Source organism: Apteryx mantelli, chromosome 7 (genome assembly GCF_036417845.1).
Source record: "Apteryx mantelli isolate bAptMan1 chromosome 7, bAptMan1.hap1, whole genome shotgun sequence".
NCBI lineage: Eukaryota > Metazoa > Chordata > Aves > Apterygiformes > Apterygidae > Apteryx > Apteryx mantelli.
Genome location: NC_089984.1, coordinates 12457485 through 12476508, shown reverse-complemented (window position 1 = coordinate 12476508; position 19024 = coordinate 12457485). Strand labels below are relative to the sequence as shown.

Here is a 19024-nt window from a genome sequence, read left to right as displayed (position 1 = left end):
CAAATTTCCATCAAGCATATTCTTTAGGGATGACTTCTGATCACTAAAGAAGTTGTGACCAAGCACAAAGGATTAAACCTTCCTGCCCAAGATGGGTTGGGAATAAGCGAAGTTTTGTTTAAATACAGCTATCTGGAAGAGCAGCATAACAATTTATAACTTTTAATAAACCCCAACAACCTGAGGATCATGCATTTGTAAATGTCCAGTCCCACCTCTAGTTTTAATAATTTTTCTATTCCAAAGAAGTTTGCTTCTGAGATGATTTTGGTGAGGCTGGTGAGCTGTTAGGAGGCTATAAAGGGTGGTTCTGTGAATGCTTCTTTAAAAGTAGTCTTGTTGTAACTGTTAAAACATTTTTTTCCATAATGTGCATCTAATTAAATTGTGAGCATGCATTACCTGGTTGTATTTAGGTTTGAAAGCTGCTCTTATTTCAGGCCTGAGGAAGGGCTTCCATATCCAGGTTGTCTAGCTTCAGCAGTTGAACTAACAAATGTTTTTATTTCTACCTACCATAAACATAATCTTATGCATTTTTAGGTTTTTCGTTCTTCAGTTTGGGATCCAGGAGTGGGATAAGAGCTCTGCCTATGGACCGATTCTTTAGCAAGAAAATTATGCAAAAGTGCATGCACTGAAAAGGCAGTAGTTCCACAGCAGCGTACAGTACCGTAGGTTTGCGATGTGCTCAGGCAGTTAGAAGCAGAGAGCTTAGTAACTGCGGGCTGTTATTCAAAGTGAGTCCCTTCAATAAACGTTTCCTATTGCTCTTTCTGGATGGACCATACCCTGCTTATTATAATCGGAGTGGGGCAAAAAGGTTGCATGTAATCTATTATGCAACTAATTTTGCTTATGCTGGAGTGTGTTTGAGAGTGTCAAAGTGTGTTTACATATACATTTGAAGCTTACTTATGACATACCTTTTCGCAAAACCAAATGTTCTTAAAAAGACATTTGTTTCTTCATATTAATTGGAAAGAAACTTGAATATAACATGATGCCAGATGTTCACTACCATCACAAATCACTTCAGAAGGAAAAAAAAAAAAAAAAGCAGGCATAATTATGTAAGGAAATAATGAAGCTAGAAGTTTGGGGGAGTAATTTGTCAGGTAAATGAATCTCAACATGAACTGTATGAGCGTGGAATGACACCTTATTAGTCAGAAAGCTGTTACCTATTGGGGAGGACAACTGCTTCATTGCTCTGCTTGCCTTTGCCTCTCTTCCTCGCTTTCCTTTATGCTCGTCCTTACCCAAAGCACCGATCTCAACATAGACAGTAGGACTGTGACCGTTCAGAGCGACGTGCGTGGTGAGCACTGTGCCACGCAGTGGGATGGGGAAGGAAACCCAGAGCCTTCGAAAATTACAAAGACTCTGCTCGGAACTGCTGAAGAGGACAACACGCCCAGAGAGTATTGCTTCTGTTTTCTTATTCTTTCTGAGATATTACTCATTAGTAGATTAAAAAAAAAAAAAGCCAAATCAGCTGAAGAGAGTTGTTTGCAGTTTTATTTTTATCTGAGGTAATATGTGAGAGCTGGTATGCTGCAGCTAGATTTTGTGTTGATGAGAAAAAGCAGGAAAATACATAATTGGAGAAAGGGCATGTGCCTCTGCAATTACCCACTTGGTAATAAAGCACTTTTCCAAGAGAACAGTGTTAAGGAGATGCATTTTGCTCTCCGAATTTCTCTAAAGCAATGTGCATAGGGCCTCCCTGTGCAGCCACTTGCAGCCGGGAGCGCCCTTTCCTATGGGGACAGCTACAGGTAGAAGCGCGGCGATAACGGGGGAGTCCTTGCTGGGGGGCCCGAAACAGTCAGACAGAATCGGTTCAGATTGAACCAGAACATATTTTCCAAGTTGTTTGTAAAGAAAAAGATCGGTCCAAATAGTTTTATTCTGCCCAAGATAAAATGTTTTTATCTGAGGTAATCATACCCTTGTATTTAACCTTTTCAACAAAAAGCTGTACTTTTCTACACTTAACGGAGTCGAAAGGAAGTGAGGCCGTGTGATGATAGTGCGTGTGTGACTTACCAGTCTCGAGATCTGAACTCGTTGACCTGTTTCAGCTACATCTGGCACAGAGGTAGAAATTTCAGAGTTATGTTCCCACGTATCTTGTGGGGGGGGGGAAAAGGCAGCGGGTCGAGAAGAGGGCCATGAGCCACTGCGGGCGGCCGGTCGCAACTCGTTTCCTCCTCCTTCAGCTGGACTAAGGACGGCGGCAGGGAGGGAGCAGGGCCAAAGCGCTGCAACTGTAGCCGCGTGGCTGGGCCTGGACCGTAACCTCCAAGGTTAAAGCCGGAACAAATGTGTACTTAAAATCTGCTGTTTTCCTTTTAGAATAAGTGAACAAATCAAGCCAATGAGCAGGTTATAGAAACATGATGCACTTCCTCTAAATAGAGCCCTAACTAAAATTAATCGAAAGCTTCATCTAGGATGAATCAAATTCAGTTGGCTTAAAAATGTAAATTGTTCACTTATGACAACCTCCTGGTTTCCAGGAATCCCAGCTCTAGGAATAACGGCAGTATGTTGGTTAAGCTTCTCAGAAAGGGACTTACTTGAGCTTTAAGTGACTTCCTGTTGTTCTTTGCCTCTTACATAAGTTATTAGGCGAGTATGAGGTGGTTATTTCTGTGGGCGCACAGTGTGCCGCTCGTGCCTCAGCGAGCAGGCGCACGTGCCTGCCAGCTGCCTTCCTCCGTGCCGCTTCCCTGCCCGTTGGTTTCAGCCCGTGCTGTAGAAGTGTTGTGCCGCTTGCAAGATCTTGCAGGTTTTTGGGGATATCTGCTTCGAATTCACCCTCTTCTACTGGGGCATCTTAGTATGTAATTTCACGCTGTTGTATCTCCAGTTGAAACCAATTTCTTTCAAACAAAGCAAAGGTTGCCCATGTTGAGTTCTTAATTGTGGCTGCTGCTGCTCTCCTCTTAAACAGCTGCCATGTTTTTCCCTAAAAATAGAATGAATGTGTGTGTATGGGTGCGCTTTTGTGAGGAGAAGGCTGTGGGCTTCAAATAAGAGAAGTTGGGATGAATATTAGGATGTGACTATTTTGTGATTTAAAAAGGATATATATACATCACTTCTCTCTTTGCCCAGACCTCAGAAGTCCCTGAAGCACGTTGAAGCGGGTGTTAGGAAGCCTGGTAGGTGCGAACGCGTGGGGGAGGAATGGGGTGCGGAGGAGGCGGTATAGCACCATTCCTTTAGGGCATTGCCAAGAATGGAAAATTTTTGCGAAATAAAAAGAGGTAATAGTGGGAAATAAGAATATAATGGAAATATTTTGTATATGGCACTCATTGCTGGAAACAGTTTCTACTTTTTTTTTTTTTTTTTTAAACTCTGGCAAATATGTTTTAGAGCAAAATGATGCATGCAGTTGCATTTATATAGGGTATTTATTACTTTTTAAATAAATATGACATGAATGGCAAGCTAGTCTAATTTACTGGTGTCACCAGTCGTAACGTGGGCCTAACTTCTTTTGATACCCTGTAGGCAGTCAGCACAGAGAAGAATGAAAAGCAATAGCAACCAAAACCCAAGGCATTCACCAAAATAATAAACTAAAAGTTTGGATATTATTATTGGATATTGTCATTTGGATATTATTTGGGTATTATCATTATTTTTTAAAGAAATGCAAGTCAGGAAAGATTCAGATTCAGGAAAAGAGAACTCAAGTTTTTAGAAAGATGTTGTTAATTGGTAGGACTTGGAGCTTTAGGAAGATGAGGATGGGAAGGAGGACAGGATCCACCTTTTTTTTTTTTTTTCCGAAAGAAATAGAAGATAAAGCTGTTTCAAAAGAAAAAAAGCTGGGATGAACTCACCTGGGGATCCAAATATTTTGAATCTTAAAAGAATTTCTTTTCTTTTGAGGTTCACTCAGAGTTTCCAGTGCATTATAAAACCACATTGCTAATTGTTTCTCTCACAATATGTGACAGTCAAATAGACTTTTAAATACTCTTTCCAATTACTGCCACAAAACCTTTTCATAATATCAGTACGATGAAATAATTATTACTGCAGCCTGCTATGGTGTAGCAAATAATGTATACTGCATTTTCTGCTTTACTGTGGGAACTCACCAACCAGTTTGATTGCTATACTTTTTTGTATTTTAGCATTGAGACACCCTAGGTCTTTCAGTGAAGTAGTATTTCACCTAAGCTCGAGGGAAGGCGGTGACTTTGGGAGGCCCAGCGCTGCGCGGGCTGTAGGAAGCCACCGAGGGTGCCCGGCGGGTGAGGGGGGAGGCTGAGCGCAGCTCGGTGCCCGCTTTCTGCTGGCCCATCGTGCGAAGGCACCAGCGTGTCGGGCGAGCCGCGGGTCTGGCGGGCAGCCGGGGCGGCTGCTCGCCTTGTGCTAGCTGACTTCGAGGGGGAGCTTTGCCGTTACGGGTGTTTTGGGAACTTGCCGGGCGTTGCTGGGCTCCCCGCAGTGCCTTGCCCTGGTGCCCAGGGAGCAGCGAGGGCTCTGGCTCGGGGACCCAGCGGGGCAAGCGCGCTCGCAAGGAGGCAAACGGTCCCTGCTCCGCACCGCTCGCAATTGCGCCTAGTGACTATGTAATTAAAGACTGCAAGCAGAGGAACAAGGAAAGCAATGAATAATAGCCCCGTAAAATAATTAAGAGTCATTTGTTTGTGTACTCCCAGAAGGGCAGCAAGAAGCTACTGGTCGGCAGTGAAATCTGATTATTGCTTTGCTCAAAAATAAAGAAATTTAGTAATTTTTGTCCTTTGTTGGCTTCGGGCAGCCCAGGAACTGGTGTTCATAGTCAGAGGGCATTGATTTAGGTTTGGACTTAATTTCTGATTTACTCTTCGTTGGTTAGGGAGTGCAAGAGCCGCTCGCGATTCAGACTTCCTATGTGATTCTCTGATCAGTTTATTGCAAAGGCAGCTGGCGCTTAGCACTGGGCCTTCTTATACGGGTTCTATTGTATACAGCAAGAAATGATGCCAATACAACATTAAATGACATAGTGCCCACTCAAAAGTGCTCCTTTCAGGTATTAGAGGAGTCGTAAGCTGATGTATAAAGTCAGCTAGAAGCTCTTTTGTGCTACCAAGAAAGGTGAGAGGGAAAAATGACCGTTCTGAGACTAAAAATGCATATAAGCATGGGAAAAATGAAATGCCCAAGACGGCGTAGGATGCTCCGTATAGTTCTAAAAGTGGGTGAAGCTGGTTCCTCATATATAGTGATCCTCCGCCTCCTCTATATTATATTAGCAAGCACTATTTTTATGTGATAAAAATATAATCCAACGGTATAATGTGCAAGATGTCAGGCAAGGGATATTTGTTGTTGCCTAGTACATGCTAACATCTGTTTATCCCATATGGAAAGCTTTAAAGCAGTCTATATGGAAGCAACTTTGCTAACTGAACATATTTTGTTTCTCCTGACTCATTCCTTATTTTAAGAACTCCTGTTGGGTAAAGTAGATCTTTCTCAAGAGCTTCTACCATTGTTATTATTTTTCTGTATTTTACTTTCATTTGTGAGGTGTTCCTGTTTCTACAAGAGTTCAGTCGCGATGTCCTGGAGAATGGTGACTTCAGGTGAGAAGCAAACAAAAATAAAAATGAAAAAGAAAGAGATGAGCATACGATACTGCGTGTGCCGCGGCATCGGGTCTTTCCAGGGAGCAGCCTGGCAGCAGGCCTGCGAGTGAGTAGCAGAGCTGCAGGGAAGCCCAGGCCTGGCGGCTCCGCGCTCCTGTCTCGGCTCCACGCGTGGATTTGATGGCAATAAGCAGGGTACAGAAAAATGTTCTAATTTTGACCTCTAACAAGGCCTTAAATTTGAAGCAGTGGGGTAATAAGGGCAATAGCAGCTGAACACTGCTCTGTCTTGCCTGGTGATGCTTCTTCCCTCTGAGCTCCTTTTCTGTACGTTTTTTTTTTCTTTGCAGACAGGAGCAAACTCTGTGACAGAAGTTCAATGACTCTATTGAATGTCTGATTCCCTCGTTTAAAAAAAAAAAAAAAAAGTAACATAATCCATGTTCCTTTGGAAAGCCAACTTCTGTTTGCCGTTGCCTCACAGTTACAGCGTATAGCTTCTACTTAGGTATAAATGATCCCTCTAGTAATCTCTGATTGTTTTGCATAAGCATTAGGAAATGCTGACCTCTAAGTGGTGACTGCTGTATTTATAAATGGAAAAAAGATTGCTTTAATAAATGGTTTTAGAAGATGTCTTTGTAGAGGGTTACAGTCTCTCTCTCAAAAAAAAAGTCCACAAAAATGCAAATAGTGTTCTTTCAAGCCCTGTTAATGAATAAATTAATTTGCATGATTAAAAACCATACCTGGAACAAAATATAAAAAATATAAAATGTTTCAGGTGAAAGTAAGGTATCTTATAATGAAAAGCCAATAGAAACTCTCTTACTGTTTTATTTTATTGTTTGTATTTTAATTAAGCAGCTCCTTAATAGAATATACTTTTTGTAAGAATAATTTAAGATGTAAACAATCGTATCTCAAACCTTTAGCAGAGTAATTATGTACATTTTAATTTTAGCTCTGGGAAAGTTTTAGGACTGCTCTTTGGCAAGTATTTTCTTTGTTAATTGGCTGCCTGGAAAAATACCGTAATGTCAACCCCAAAACAATACAAAACTAAAAAAACCCACAAGAAATGCCAGCCCTTCTGAAGAAGAATAATTTTAATTGAACTTGTGTCAGTTCTGTATGGAAGTGCGTGTATGCTTTTGTATAGGTGGGAAGATATTGCAGAGAATGAATGAGAGCTGGCCTATATGTCTCGTTAGATCAATACCTGGAGTTTTGGGGGACCTGAGCAGAGAACTGAACTAGAGGAAGATCTTAATAAGCAGAGGTGCACACTAGAGGGTGCTAATATTTAGCATCATTACTATAATTTTTATTCTCTTGCTATTAAGAAAAAATTAGAGGACTCTAAAGGGTTTTCCACACAGTGTTGGGCCAGGCTTTGAAACTTCTGCCCAGTATTTGCTGTGTTGTTCTCCTTGTGTACTTAAATTTTGGAGTTCAGTGAAGTTTTACAGGTAGTATTTATCAAATATTTGTGACATGTTTTGTCAAGGTCCTTCCCTTTATTGAAGGGATGGACTTCTTTGGCTGGATTTCAGCAAAATTTGAATCAGCCCCCAAGAATTTTGATAAATTACTTGCAGATTTCTAATATTTATCTCACCAAACTCTTTGTTAAACTTTGATTTAGTAAGGTTTGTGCCCTATAATTTTTATTGCCCTCCTCTTGGAAAGCATCATATAGAAAAACGCAGGTTCAAAATGTGTTTGTATGAGGATTAAGAATATGGAGCTAAAGGCATCGATTTTCCTGTTTGCTCCCTGCCGGTCTTCTCTCCATCTGCTCTTTCTTTTGTGACTCTCCTCTCGCAATCCCAGCTGGGAGCTTGCTCGCCCAGTCGCGCACCCTGGCCTGGGAGACCTTGGTTTATCTGTCTGTAACTCACACCTTTGAATGCTGTGCTGATCAATTCTGAAATATCCGAGAATATTCTCAGTATCTCTGGGCAGAACTGTGTCGTTTTGGGGAAATACCAGAGCATTAGCCTGGGGAAAAGCGGTAACCTGCCTCATAGCAGAGTTCAAGCACATTTGCATTTGCCTGTAGATCAAAGACGTTTTTTGTGGCGACAGAGTAATGTCCTTCATTGTAGTAGTGGTTCTGCTTCAGTTGTGCCCCTTTCCCCAGAACACGTAAAGGTGAAATGTAATACTGCTCCCGGAGAGGAGGAAGCAGACTGGTTGGGGAACGGTGAGAAGAGCAAGCTGGAAGGGAGGATGGAGAGGAGGAGAGGAGCACATGGGGCTCTTGCTGCCAGGAGGCCAGGCGAGGTATGTGGTTGCAGAGCAGAGTTAGGGCACGCGAGACCCCTTTGGTGGCCGGGAGGAGAGGCTGAGGGGACATGGGCTGGCAGGAGGAGGAAGCATATGGAGAGCTGGGGAATGGAAGGCAAGTGATGTGGAAAGGGCGAACACACAGATCTGCTTTGGAGAGATTTGAGTGGTGCTGAGGATGGGCACAGAAGGGGCGAGGAGAGAGGATGGGGGCTGAAGGGACAGGCAGTGCCTTGAACAGGGTACGCAGCCCTTGGCGAGAAGGGAATAGCTGAGCCTCGTGGGCAAGGCTTGTGGGGGAGCATGGGGGAGAGGGGCACACAGGAACCTTTTGAAGGTAGTTGGTGGTCATCAGATGATAAGGGAGGACCCCAACCTCCTGTAGGATGCTGTAGCAGTGGGAGGAAGGGGACCCAGCATGTCCTGCCAGGGGTCGTTTAAATAAGCCTTTTTGGAAGGAAGCTTGGCAGATACGGACAGGGAGGGGAAGGCCTGGTGCAGGACCTGCAGTTACAGGGAGCAGGGAGAGGAGCAACAGAGCCGAGATGGGCCGGGAAGCTCGGTGCTGAGCAAGCTCGCCGCTAGAGCTGCCAGTGGGCGAGCTGGCTGCCTTGCTTCCTTCTCCCTTTTGGCCTAAGTCCCTTGCTCTCTGATTCCTGGGGAGCAGCTGGTGAGGCGAACCGTGCAATTGGCCTTTTCAGTGATCTTGTAATTCGGTCGCTGAATCATACCGACCCTCCTTTTTACCTCTTCCTGATGCATTTATAAACTTAATACTCTGTACCCGAGATGGCAAAAGTTATAAAATAACTCCAAAGAGGATGAGGAATTTCAGTTCTCACGGATTCTCTGGTGTTCTGCACCCCTGCAAGAATCAGGCGCATCTTTAATTTTGCTTTTTCTTACTGCAACATGACAGTATTGCACAGAAACTGAAAGCAGGACCGAACCTTTTTAATAGTCTCCTGATTTAAGGCAGAGCTGAACTTCAAAATGTGCTATGTTTGTGAAGATATAAGGAAGTAGTACCATCAGCATTTAGCTTGCAGGAGTGCATGCCATTTTTCTGTGTTAGCCCCCATGCAGTATGAAGTCCATAAGCTAAGCAGGGTAGGTGCTTAACCTGGAAGCACCAAGTAAAATACCTGGTTTCAGAACAGCACTACTTTTAGATTGGGTGTTGCCCAGTGAAATCTCCTCGTGGTGGGTGCTGCATATAAATTTGCTACTTCTGCATTTCGGAGCTTGGATCATTCATAGGCAATTCCCTTCCTCCATCTCGGCGCAGGGCGCTGATGAGCTTCCTATGCAGCTGAAAAGCTCTATCCATTCGCGAGTCTTTTTCATCTAATTACAAGGACAGATAACATGGTGCTTAAAAATCCATCTATTTCACTCAACCCAGCAGTCAAAAAGTTACAGCTTGGCTCAATGAAGAACATTTAGAGTGTACTTAAAATTACACCCAGCTATTGCAAGTTACCTATTGCTGCCAACCTTCAGCTTCTGATGGGAGCAGTCTCTTTTTGGGCATTGTCAATTTTTTCTACATCATCTTCATCTTTCTACATGACCGTTATTACAAAACACTTTAAATCTGCTGCTTTTGATTTGTTTGCACTCTTAGAGGCATAAAGCGCAATGCTGTGCTGTTGCGATGGGGGGGTGCGTGTTAGGAACTTACCCGGTATTGTCAGCCTTATCCTTAAAACAGGTTTCTAGCTGCACGCAAGTGAGAAGGCAATGCGCATTAAAATAAAGATGTAGGAGTTTTCTGGCAAACTGTGGAACATCACATAGATATTTCTGTTTCAGAAGACCTCACAAAATAAGCATCCTAGTGTATTGACTTTACTCTTCTTTCTTGAGGTCTGATCAAAAAAAAAAACCACAAACAAACAAAACCTCTTACCAAAAGATTGAGTCATGGAAGTTTGGTCAGTTCATTATTTTGTCTGTAGCGGTTGGTCGCTATGTTTTTTTGTAGAAAAGAAAAGAACTTCAAATACGTGAAGGTGAGTACAGTGCAGAACGCGGTTGGGCTAAAGGGGCCTGCTGCGGGTGGGCCTGTGCAGGGAGGGAGAGGAGAGGCAGCCCCAGCGGTGCCCGGCGCCCGTGCTCCCGGCCCGGCCTGGCCAGCGCAGCCGCCCTCCGGGCTGCCGGAGGCATCTGCCGCGGGGGCCGGGAGCTGCGGGCGGGCGTGTGGAGCGCGTGATTTCCCGGGGCCGCCCTAAGCGCTTCTTGTAGTAAAGCCGTCCTGCAAAGACGAGGCTGGGCAGCGATGCGTTTGCCCGCCTGGTTTCAGCACGGCGCCCCGAGGCTGCGGGGGCGAGCGCGGAGCCCGCTCTGACACGGCTTTGCGGGCCTCGCAGAGGGACGCGCGCGCTCCCGTCCGGGCTGCGAGTGCAGCCGCTCTCGCGGGCTGGAGGGCGTCCGCTGTTGCGTGCGAGGAAGGCTTCGCTGGTGTTTGCTGTACGCTGTGAGGCGTCTAATCTAGCAGGCCTTCTGCAGTTTACGGTGTTAACTCAAGGTAAAGCTGCGGTTTCAGTGAGCCCTCGGTGAAGCGTGAGGATTTATTGCTCCTTCAGCCGCAGGAGGATGGATACCCCTTGGTGATACTGTGCTTGCTCTCTGCTCGCTGCAGGCAATGTTTTGCCTGACCACACGCTAAAAATTGGTGCTATTTTAGGTGGCTCTTGACTCTCGTGTAAGGAACAGGCATGTTGCCCGCTGCCATTAAGGCCTAATAACAAAAGCTACTTTGACTTTCCCGTGAGCTGACAGGGGTGGTAATAGTATCTATTTGCCCTTCTGATTTTGGAGCATGAAAGCAGGAGCCGGATGGTCCCGATCTACTGACTGTGTTTCCAGGCTGATGGTGACCTGAGAGGGTCAGTGCGGTCGGGGCGAAGAGCCGTGGCCGCATGGGGTCTGCTGGCCGCCCTGATGCTTGCTAGGACCTAATGCTGCAGCAGCTACCATCTCTGCTGCAGTTTGCAGGGCAGCGCAAAGGTACTTTGAAGAAAACTAAATCACATCTAGCCGAAGGAATATGGAGGTCCTCACTGCCCTCTCCGGCCTTGGTATTTTATATATTTATTTATTTATTTTTACCTCCTTTGACAAGTTTTTAGGGCAGAATTGAAGGCTTTTCTGTATTGAGTTCTGCCTTCATTCTGGGGAATTTGTTGATTCCCATAAAAACGTCTGCAGACCCGTGTTTGTGAGTAAGGTGGTGGGAGCTGAAGAGCAGGAGGAGGAGGTAACGCGGGGGTCCTGCTTCACAGGGGAACGTATAAATGGCTGTACTAGGTCACCGCAGGGACTTTGAGGCAGGCTCCTGCCCGTGGCAGGAGATGGGCAGAGTACTCTAAGAGCAGGTAAAGTGCTAGTCCCTGAGTACATAAACACAAGGTTTGGGTTGCGCGAGGAGGTTTGCATCCCTTCTGATTTCCTTCCTGCTTATTCACGTGACGAACTTCATCATCTTCCGAGCCTCGTTGCTGGGTGCTCTCTGCTGGTGCCTCCCTGGGGAGGCCTCCGCAGCCCTGGGAATCCCGAGCAGGGGGTAAAGCCAAGTCCGACGGGCCGGGGGCGCAGAAGAGGGCTGCGTGGTGGAGCCGGCTGGCAGCCTGGGCAAGGCGTGCGGAGAGGTCTTGGATGTCCATGGCTTTCCTGGCACTGGACGACTGTGCTGTCGTTGTGAAAGTGCCTCTTCTTGTCTCAAGGTTTTGCCTTGGCACTATCTCACCTCTTTATTGCAGTAGCGCTTTTCCTGGATTGGACGTAGTGTAGCAAGAGGAATGAGGTGTTTTAGCATTATTACTCAGACAAAACAGGAAGGGATACTGGATATACGACCTGCTGTCCCTCCAGTTATTTTGCTGATGGATATGTATCAATAGTTTTTTTCCTTGTAAAATATAATGAAAATAAATAGAATACTTTGAGAGCATAAAGTAGTCTTTTATTTCTGAGATTTATACTGTGAATCGCTCCCTTGATTTATATCCTAATGATGTGTTTTATACCCATTTATTCTTTACTTTTTATGTTATATGTAATCTAATGTCTGATCCTGGTTATCTGCTTTTAGGGCTAAGATGATAATAAAGTTGTGATGCAAAACAATACAAATACTTAATTCTTCAAAGTCACCATTTTTCATGCATTGCAACAAATATGATGGATGAAACTAATGCAATAAATTCTTTGAGCCAGAATGGTTGTAATTCACAGCTTTTAGTTTAATCATAACTTTGCAATAGTCTTTGTTAATATTTTTCAGTAAAACAGACATTCTGCCCATCAAGCCATACTGGCCTCTTCAGAAAGGAGCCAATGATAATGTTCAGTTTTCTACTAATTTTTTGAATTTGTAAAACTTTAAAATCTTACTCTTTCTGGTTTCATGTAGTTCTGAAGCCATTACAAATCTATTTTTTTCATGTAAGGTAGTAGATCACCAATGATAGGAAAGGGGCAGTAATGTTGATTCGGATGGGCATGCTGATATAAGGATACACTAATCTGTTATATGTACAGAGCTACCTAGACATCTCAATATTGACTTGAAAATATTTTTTCTCTTATTTGTGTGAGTTTGCTTTTTTAAGTGGTATCCTGTATAAACTGTAGGAAGTTTTTATGATCTGCCTGAGCAAGTAAGAGAGATCTGTCAAATTCATTTTCATCTGCCACCCAGCTAGACTCTTCATGTGAGTAAAACAGCCAAGAAAATAAATACAAAGGTCAGATCTCAGTTCAGAGAAAGGTTTCCTACTGCACTGCATGAGACGTTGCCAGGAGCACTTAGTTTTGGTCTAGCTTTACACCAAACAGGCAATCTGTGCTGGCAATATTGGCTGGTGCAGGCTGCTAGGGATCATTTGCTTGGCAAGTTGCAATGTCCTGACTTTGACTTCCAAAACAAGAAGCTGAATGAAATTGCTATCTAATCTTTATAATCCAAGGATGTGTTTTCCACTGTATTTTCACAACTTAGTTGAAAATGTCTGATCCCACCAATTGTGTACCCAGTAGTGCAACTACAGAATATTATCAGAGTGCCGCCATCCTGCTTTTAAATTGCCGCCTTTTCTTTAAGTGGACAGTCTAGTTAACCAAATCTTTGGCAAAACACACACACACAAAAAAAAAGTTGTAATTTCTTGCATGCAATTCATGACACAAGGAATTTCTGACTTCTTACACCATATTGCTGTCAAGGTTGGGGCTGGAAGTAAAGGCTAGCTAAGATGTGTAAGAAGTAGGAACGGCTAATGCAATAGTGGGAAGCAGGAGGAACCTATGGACCTGTCCAGAGCCCTACGTGTGGCACAGCATAGCCTCTGTATAACTCTTCATCCTTACGTTAACTTTTGCTCCATGCAGCAGAAGAACTTTCTCCCACTCAAGAAAATCAGAGCTATGGGGAAAAATGCTTCCCCTTGTCTTCCTAAATCGCTGCTTGCAAGAAGCACCCCCAGGGGGGTGAAAAAAAAAAACCTGGCGCTTGCTCCATCTCTGTCTTGGGAAGAGCCTTTGGGACAATAAGTAGTGTATGTGTGTGCAGGGTGAGCGTGCAGCGTAGGGGGCCTGCAGGCAGGGAGTACAGTTGTTCTCCACAAAGTCAAGGTAGTTGTCATGCGTTTCGAGCCAAGTCAGTTCAGTTCTTCCCTTTGCCACTTCTGATGCGTATATTTATGCACTCTGTTGACCCTCTGACTTGAAATTGGAAACAAACTCCAGCTTTTTCTTTCCATTGAGGAAGAAAATTTGAAGCTATATGACAAATTGATTTTATAGAAGATTTTTGGATAAAATTAAATGTGTAGAGATAGAATTGATTTTTAATAAAATAAAGTAGAGCCTTAGCAGAGAATATTCTAGCCTGCCGCTCTGGTGACTTGCAAGTCTGGCTTCGAAGAGCTGTCATGTAACTGATGCAAGCCAGCTGCTGCATGCCACTCTGCTCCTTGTGCCACGTCCCCGCAGTAGGAAGAAGCCCCCTTCCTAACGAACAGGTTCGGCAGAAAACCCCCGTGATGAATTGTCAGTCACAGTGAGTTAGCTTCCCGCTCCTGGGAGCGATGGCACTGTGGCATTGTTGGGGAATATTGACAGGGAAGTAAAAGGGGAAGGAGGGGAGAAGAGAGAGGAGATGTCTTGCATTAGTGTTACCATCTGTACTATAAAATTACTGATGGTTTTGATGGTTCTTGCATTCACACTACCTTTTACAAATACTAAGTTCACTTTAAGTGGTGTGAGTGTTCCCTAGCTGAGCCTTTATGTGCTGAGTTCCTGCCCAGAGCACATTTTTATGATTGTTAAAGTCCTTAATAAAAAAAGTTTGATAGAAATGCTGTCAGAGATTTAACTAGAACATCATGAATAAAGTTGCTATAAAGAAAGTGTGTTGAGTGGAAAGTCAATACTGTGAAGGTTGTGTTGTATAGAGCAACTCCCCCAATATTCCTACTGTAATAAAAGAATTAAGAATCAGTACCTCATTTAAAAAAAAAAAAAAAAAAAAAGGTGCGTGGTCTGCTGGACAGCTGGAAGACAAGGTTGTGCTGCTGCTAATTACGTTGCTCTCAGCATGCAGAGCCCACGTTGCTGGGAGCCTGCGCGCGGGAGCGGGCTGCTTAGCATGCTGTGCACGCGCCGCTGCCACACTCTGCAGGCAGCGCGCTAGCTGCAGAGGCAGGCAGGGCTGTGAGCAGCAGCGGCGGGAGCAGCCCCGTGGCCGGCCAGCTCGCCCGCCCGCCCAGAGCTGGCTGCCGAACCCATTGCAAAAAACGCACCCGGCCCCCTAGACGGCTCCCCAACAAATAGATATACTTGGCCAGTTTGCATCCCCTTCTGCAAGGAGTCATCAATGCAAATCAAACAAGAATAAAAAGAAGCGGGGTGAGACGGGTTGTGACAACGTTTGTATTTCTTTTCTTGCACCCTTTAAAACAAAGGATAAGGGAATGTGCTCTGTATGCTCCAAGCATGTAACAAGTAATAGGTTTGCTGTATCGGAATGCCATAAAGGGGGGCTTTATCCAGATTCATTCACGTAAAAGCAGTTGACTCGTGCTGTTTTTTGTGATTAAGATGGAATCTCTAGTGTTGTGGTTATTAACACTGTGTCTGATTTGCTGAGTTTCACTTTATTGATTTTATTTTGATTGGAGTAAGACTGATTGCTGCCTTGGAAAACAAAGTTGTCCTTGAATGACACTGTTTAAGTATCATATTCCCCTGAATGTTCATTAAGCCTCACATTTTAATTAAACCTTAGCATTACAGATCAGTGTCAGAGGTGCTACAACAGAAGCAGCAGAGACCTGACATACCCGAGGGCTTTTATTTTCCCTCTTACTAGAAAATGTCTATATCATTGTGGAAGGAAGAAACCAGGGAGGTTTTTCAGATATCTGAAAGACAAGCTAAATTAAAGCGAGACTTCTTTCTCTTCCTTCCTGATATATTTATTCTGTTCTTGCCAGTTCATAAAACACTTTATTTCTTAAAGAGAAGGGGTTTTTTTATATACACATCTGTTGCTTTTGTGTTCTTTTACCATCTCTGTCAAAGTTAATGAGCTTTTGGAGAAAGGAGGCAGCCAGTCTGATAGGCTTCTGTACTGGATTTATAGGGTCTGGGCTCTGTTTCTATTACTTACCTGCCACATGATCTTGGACAAGTAATTCTGTCTTTGTGTATTTCCTCTCCCACTAGTTTTGCTGCTGCCTTGGTTTCTGCTCTGAAGATCTGCAATCCTGCCTTTACTTTGTGAATATGCAGCTCCAAGGACTGTTCATTTTTGAGACCTCTAGCTTCTACTTTAATAGAAGTGATTTTTTTTTTAGGAGATCCTTACTAAGTTTAAGTTTAGATATCATTATTTTCTTCCTCACTTCTATTACAGCCCACTGTATTTGTTTTCCGTGACTTCTTGTGAGTTAAGTTTAGCTCGTCTCATGGTTTTAGCATGTCCTGCATACCTCTGCCAGTCACCAGATTGCCACTTCTCACCCATCAGTGGAGATGCGCTTCCCTGGCTCTGCCACCCTCCTGTCACCTGATATTCAGCTCATGTGCAGAAAGAGCTAAAAATAACTCCTTTTTTATGGGTAGAACTTGTTATGTGTAGATCTAGAATTGCTTAGCAGTTGGCACCTCCGTTTCACAGTGTCGTTGCAGAGGTGCAGAGGACACAGACCGGCTTTCCAGGGCCATGGAGCCATGCTGAGGGCTGGCAGGAGATGTTTGGCTGCTGCTGCAGGCAGGAAAGGCAGGGAATGGGCAGGTGCCTTGCTGCCTCACGTAGGTGACGGACACTCTGTCTAATAACGAACCCACTTACTTCAGTCTTTGCACATGAATCATCATCGAAAAGTACATCTCTGACACTTTCTGCCTGGCGCATCTGCGCCTGTTTAGGAATTTATCCCTTCAACAGGAAAATAGCTGTTGTTGAGTCAGCAGTTTCTTAAAATGATGTAGTAATAAAGAATATAAAAGATTTTGGCAAAAGAATTTGCTTAGTGTATGCTGTTTTATGATTAGAGATGCCGTCTGGGCTTTCAGGTAGTGCATTTGAAGAATTTAGATAGTAAAATACTGTGTTCTGTGCACTTTTGCCTTCTTAAAAAGTGACACGTGCATTAGAAACAGAGTAGAGATCTTAAGCAACTGCAAATTTGCTTTGGCCCGGTGAACTCTGGAAAAAATAGGGAGATTTCATCTGTTGCCCTTTATTACTTCTCATTGCTCAGTCAGGTGAGCTGAGTCGAACATTGCACTTTTGGAGCTTAATTTACCAGCATTGCTATCTGTAGCAAATGCAGCAATGTACGTAATGAGACAGCCATAATCGGAATTTGCTCAGGTTTATTAGCACCTTATCAGGCCCTTGGAAGGCTCCGCACATGTGCGCTCCTCCTTTGCATTATCTCACTTCATGAAGTTTGGAGAGGGTCTAAGCTAAAGTGTTCTCCACGGCTCATTAGCGTTTCAGGCATGGGTGGGATAAATCAACCACATGCAACATTAAAAAAAAAAAGAAAGAAAAAGAAAAAAAGCTTGATGAATATGTTGTTTATATTTGAGATTCAGTTTTTAAAGATATACCTGTCTTCAGGGCTAGATGCGAAGGCCATGTAATGGCTGCAGAGGCAATCCATGTTTCTAGAATTATCTCCCAGGAATGAGAATTACTGTGTAGACGTTAAAGTACTATTTTTTCCAGTGAAGTCAAAATACAAAGAAACAAAGTGCCGTATATTATTTTGTAGTACTAATTGACACTGAATATGTTACAGTTGTCTGAAATCTGATTCTTAAAAGACTGCAGCAGATATACCCTGGTATAACCAAAACTAGTTATGGTGGTAACAGGGAAGCTCCCATGTAATTTATGCCAATTTCTGTTGTTTGAAGAATTCTGGTACTTACAGAAAAAAAAACAAATTTAGTTAAGGTCATGAGATAGTATTGCCTTACATTACCCTCTTGGACTATGTTACTATGAGTGTGTTTCTAAGGGAAATACTGATATCTCAGAGCGCAAGCATGTCATAATGGCATGGTAAACTGAATTTTTACCTACTGGAATTTGGGGTGATTGGGGAGAGTGGGTTTGGGCTTGAGTCTCTCGGAACTGAACTGTTGTAATGTTTTGTTTTCAGATCAAGTTCAAAATCAGACTAGGCCTGTGCTCTCATGCCCTCATACCTGCATTTCTCGCTAACTTAATTCCAGTATTACGTTTAAGTCATTTTGGACATGTCGTGTAGGCAACCTCTCCGCCGTGGCCTGGCAGCGAGCCTGGGTGCATGCACACTGTATTGTGGAAGGTGCTACGGAGGGTCCCCCGTGGCTTGTTGGGGCAGTCGGTGGATGGAGGCCTTGCTTTACAAGACCCAACTTGGGTTATCCCCATGTAACCGAGCCGTGCCAGCTTGGAGCTCCCTGCTCCAGCTGTCCCGGGAGAGCACAGGCTCCCCTTCGATCCCCAGGGTTCATTTTTCAGGGCAGGGGATATCGCCCTGCGTACAGAGGCTAGCCGGTACCCAGCGCTGTCCCGCTCTCTAGCTGTCTGAGTCCAAGGAAACCAACTTGTGACTTCTCTGTTCACTGTAGCTTTGTAGCATGTATCACTGTTAATTACCCATTCTTCAGGTGCTTTTTAGCTGGTTAATTACTTTCTCTGTGCACTAAACGCACACGGAAGAACAGTGCTGTTTTCATTCATGCCATCTTTGAATATCGTCTTTAGATACTGCCCCATCTCCACATCCTTCTCTCTATAATCCACAGGTGTCTTGTTCAGATCTTTGTTAGGCTTTGATGGATCGCAGATATCCAACTTGTTATTCTGTCATCCAGCTCTTATCTTTCACATGCTGAAACACTCCCATTCTTGTGTTAGGCACCTACAGTAATTAGTTTAACTGTTTTCGGGCCTGCTTTAAGCTGTACCCTGTGCTCTTCACTGGAGATTCAGACTCTTGCCTTCTTCAGGGCTTACAACAGCCCTTTTGTCTTCTGTAAAGAGTTTTCTCCTTTCATGTGTCATTCCCAGGAGTAAACTTCCTTCCTAGCAGAGAAAACCTGAGGCTTTGGTTGAAGACTGTGGGGTGTGTTCTCTTCAGGTGAACCTCACAGTCTAGGGCGTTTTCCTGGGCTACCTTTTTGGCCTCTACAGAGTGTTTTTTCCTCCAGAAGTCTGATCCTGATGGGTAGGAGATGTAGGCTTTTATTTACCCTTTGCTCTTACCCTTGCCCACGACTCCTGATTGCCTGTTAATGTGATTCTGCTTCTTCACTCCGCAGCAGGCGCTGGGCCTGCATTCCTTGTAGTACCCCAGTTTCACCCTGCGACATTACCCAAGTCCTGTAAGAACCACCGCTGAGATTTTTGGAGGCTTCACAATAACTCCAGCTGTGCATTAAACCTGAAACCAAGAACACGCATTCACCTGATCTAGATGCAGCACTAACAGCCTAGCTCATCTGTAGCTACCCTTGGGAGAGGATTATCAATACAAATGACTTTGTATTTTCAAACCAGTGGGCAGGGATTAAGTCAGTAATACTAAAGTATTAATAATAACTATAGTCATTGA

The 19024-nt window shown here is 44.0% G+C and overlaps 1 protein-coding gene across 1 annotated transcript in view; it reads left to right on the top strand.

Moving 5' to 3' along the window:
• Positions 1 to 19024, top strand: part of GRID1 (glutamate ionotropic receptor delta type subunit 1) — a 559243-nt gene that overhangs the window by 351376 nt on the left and 188843 nt on the right. The window lies entirely within an intron of this gene.